Source organism: Dromaius novaehollandiae, chromosome 16 (genome assembly GCF_036370855.1).
Source record: "Dromaius novaehollandiae isolate bDroNov1 chromosome 16, bDroNov1.hap1, whole genome shotgun sequence".
In the NCBI taxonomy this organism is placed as follows: Eukaryota; Metazoa; Chordata; class Aves; order Casuariiformes; family Dromaiidae; genus Dromaius; species Dromaius novaehollandiae.
Genome location: NC_088113.1, coordinates 18,076,310 through 18,080,731, shown reverse-complemented (window position 1 = coordinate 18,080,731; position 4,422 = coordinate 18,076,310).

The following is a 4,422-nucleotide window of genomic DNA, read 5'->3' as shown; positions in this document are numbered from 1 at the left end:
TTGTTTACACCCGTTTTTAAAGCTGGGTCGGTTCCCTCTTCTGGTTCACAGCCTGGCTCCGCAAATGGTTGTGTTGGCACAGCCGGGAGGGGAAGGGGAGCAGAAACAGGTTACGCGGATCCTGCTGCCAAAGGCAACATGTTGTCAGCCCGTGGTCCGGGTCCCCCCCGGGCGGCAGCGGGTCTCTGTTCTGCCCAGCCCTGAGCACCATCGACAAACAGCGCAGGAGAGTCTGACGCTTCCTCCCCCAAACCCAGCGAGCGCCTGTAATAATAAGGATTTGATAAACACCCCAAAGCACTTAATCTGCTTTTTTCAGTCAGCTGCAGGCCAGGCAGCAGTCAGAGAGACATTAAACAGCAAAAGCAGAATAGGTCGTAATTAACTTTAAAACCCTGTGAAACTCGCGCTGCCGTGTGTGGCAGGCTCGTTTTGGGAGGAAGCTGGGGTTTATGCAAGTTCTAATCTCAGTATCAAGTCAAAGCTTGTCCAGAGAAAGAGCATGTGCCTTTATTAGCATGCAAATCACATACCCTCTTTATTGCACTGTCTCCTCATCCCTCCCTCCGGAGCGGTTTAATAGAAGCAGGCTAGAACTAATTAAATTCCTTTATTCCTACCTCATGCTCGAAGCTGAAGGCAAGAATGCCAATGGGCACACGCCCGTGCCCGCTCCGCTTCCCGAAGGAGCGCGGCATGCCTGACCTTCACCTCATTAGGGAAGGAATAAATCCCCTGGCATGGGGATGGGGATGTCAGGCACTACATGCATAAATCACATGAGGAGCTTCCACATGGCTTTCATCTTTGCAGCCCTTAAACGTTCAGAGCTGTGGATCAGTCCCGAGTGGATACCTTTCATCAGTAATTGCACATCTGAAGCTCTTTAAGAATGTGGCTCTTTTAAATAAGATTTTAAAAGCCCAGACTGGCTGAAATGGCAGCATACACTCAAGTTAATGACTTTAATTACTATAAAATTGCTATACAATGTATTTGTAATTTTAATCTCCTAATCCGCAAAATACCTTTCTTCCTTTAGTGCTTCTAAAGAAGGTAAAATAGCTTTTGGTTTCCTTGCCAGTTTTTCAAGGATCTTTGAAAACTGAGGAGAAACCTCCTACAAACAGTCCAGCTGTAGTTCTGAGGTTTCTTTCTTCTTTATTTTAAATATTATCCTTCATATTAATGCAACACATTTAAAAGCAGTAACAAGATCTGTCACAGCAAACCAGCCATCCTGAGTACAAGACGGCATCTCTGGATACCCGGAGGACTGTACACAGGTTATAGACAATTGCACAGAAGTTATGCGCAGTACAAACATCCTTCAAGTGCTGAGGAAATTGCAGGTTATTGTAAGGGAGGAAAGTCTCATGCTGAAAGCCAGTAGTCAAAGAATAAACCCGTGACTAGTCTCTAGTGTGCTTCCAGCTACCTTATTAGAAGTGTTGCAGCTGCAAAACCGCACCCAACATTTTGCACTGAAGGATCCCAAAATGTTTCACCATGCACTTAAACAAGGGTTTCTGACCTCCGGCAGCCGTCCTGCAACCAGCTCATCCTCCGAGACAAGCTGAGGGTCTGCAGTTGGGCAGCTTGAAGCAGCAGGGACGTCCGCAGAGAGCTGCCTGCGCGTCCTGCCACGGTTGCTGAGCCCGCGGCCTCGGGAACCTCGCGGGCTCTGCACGTTCCCCTGCGTCGGAGCTGGTGATGGCTTTCCCGTTTGTTGGCCCCTGCAGTTGAGTTTAGGGACCATAATGTTTCCGAACTGCTTAAACTCTGACAAACTTGTCAGGTTTTGTGCTAGCTATTTAATCTCCTGGAAGGCAAGCCAGAGAGGCTCGGCAGCGTGTGCAGGATTTCCACTGAGGGTTATTGAACCTACAAAATCAAGCAGGGCTTAGCTGTTAAATCCATTTTTAGCAGACTTAAAAACGCACTGACATTTGGTGGTTGAGTATTTCACAGCTTTTATTCTCATCACACCCTGTGACTGCTACTGTTTTCATTTTAAGTTGGTGACAAGAGGCAAAGAGAAAGCTAAGTGATTTGTCTAAGGTCACACAGTAAACCATAGTACAGAGGGATTTAAGCCTCAGCAGTAGATTAGTTTCTTGGCTGTGGCACCATCTTTCTGATGCTAGAAACAGGCTAATAGCTCTTCTATTTTGGAGAAAGCTCCTATTTTCCTATTTGGTATCTTTTTCTCCTGGGGCGAATTATTTTTAAGTGCAAAATACCTAGCTGTCCATATTAAGCTACTGTAGGAATAATCTGCATGGAAAAAGCTCAGATGCTTTCCCAAATAGGAAGTAATTTAGATTTCAGATTAATGCCTGTGACAATGGAAATATGTAAAACCTTTTCCTGATATGGAGCCCAAACCATAACTAGTTCTTATCTGTGGCAGACACAGGTGTGAAAACTCACTTGTGCTGCAGGCAGGAGACAAGTACTAGTGAGGGGTGTAAATATCTCCCTTGCTGCAGCACAGCCTGACTGCACCTTGTGTTTGGAGGCTGAGCCAGCCGGGACTGCTGAATCGCTCCAGAGCTATGCCGCTAGCAAATCGTGTGCTACCTGCTTCCGAGAGCAGCCAGGTACGTCTGCAGGAACCGCAGCTGCAGCACGGCAGCAGCCCTGCGTTCAGCGCTTGCAGCTACGTGAAGGAGAGCCACATCTGCTGTCATGCTTTGCTCTCCCCAGGCTGATACCGCAGTTACCCTGGAGCAGCTGCAAGCCGTTCCCTGAGCTGTCCAGTCTTTCTGCTCAGATGCTTGCACAGCTACTAATTTCCCCCCACCATTTAACTGAAGAAGAAAGAAATCCCAGCACACGTTGTCACCGTTGGGTCAGGCATGAACACAGCAGCCCTAAACCTGCACTTCCCTCTCTGCTGTGCCCTCCCAACGCTCCCGTGGGGAATGCACGTTGCAAAGCGTGAGTCTGAGGGTAGCAAACACATCCTGGCATCAGCTTTGACGTGCAGCCAGCTGTATGTGTGCACACACTACCTGGGATTGCTGACCAGGCCTTGCAGCTCGGAGACGAGAGCTCCCGAAGCCCCTAACTTTCCCTGATGTGCCTAATATATTGTGATTGCCTTCTCTCAGATACAAAGCAGGAGTCCTGGGAGCTTTGCCTGCTGGACAGAAATGCGTGTCTGAATTTTGAGGTTATCCTGTCAAAGGAAGTAATGCCGTGCATTTCCAAAAAGCTTAAAGCAGATGGGAATTCTTGCTAGTCCTCGCTCTTGCAGGTGCTGTAGCCCCAGTCCCACCCGGGGGAAGTGAAAAGTCAAATCCTGCCCCTAGAAATAAGAGTCAGACTGAGTGGTAGGGAGGACCAGGGGCACTGAGTTGCTCTTTCTGGGACCTATAAATCCTCAGTCCTGGCAGCCAAAGGAGCTTTGCCACAGGAAAATTAGGGGCTGGGAGGGCAGCTGGGGTGAAGGGACACGATGCAGCGCCTGAGCCTGGTTTGGAGCCGTTTCCTCCGCTGCCACGGCGGTGCTGCGCGGGGCGCGAGGGCCTTTCTGGGGACGGTGGCACTGCAGCCGGGGCTGCCTTTGCAGGTCGGTGATGGGGCCAAGCACCTCTGCCAGTGCCTTTCCCGGTGTCCCATGGTCTGCTGGTTTCCCTCTCTCAGCTGGTTTAACTGGCTGAGAACTGTGGCGGGGGGGGACCAGCAAGGCCTGTGCGTGGAGCGCTTTGCTTTGCATCACGAAGGCCCTTGGTGTTGCGCGCGTGTTACGCTCACTGATGAGGTTAACGGGGCGAAGAAAGCGTTGCCAGATGCATTCGAACAGATGCCTGCAATTTGCACTCAGCTGCTAGGCTGCTGTTGCTTCTGACTAGGAAATGCAGCATGGGAAACACCAGCTTGAATTAGCGAGAGAGGCGAGATGAAAGCGGCTGCAGACTCTAACTCCAGTGACTGTGGAGTGAAACTCTGCAAATTTTTCCTGCTCTTGGTCAAACTACAAAATAATCAGATTAAGCCATAACCGTATAAATGGGGCTTGAGTGTGTTTGCTCTGCTGACTTGGTCATGCATTCAGGACATTCGGAGCGGTGTAACTATAGCCCGGGAGGTATTAGTCACGCTGCGAGAACTTCAGTGAATATAAGAGGGCTTCATCTGGGCAGTTACCAAGGCAACTCTCGCTTATATTTCATTACAATGCTCTCGCCCTCTGCAAGTCCCATGGATTAGGACTGGGAATCTCAGAAAGAGGCGTTTATTGTCAATATTGTGCTTGGATTGAGTGTGTCCCAAAGAAGAAAAAAGGCAGAAGAAGAAGGTGTTCCCCGTAGGCAGAGCCTACAACGCGCAGCTGGGGCACTTTGGAGCTAGGCTCTGTCCATCCTCCAGCACTGCCTTTGCCCTGGGGAGAGATCATCCTGGGTAATAGCTAGT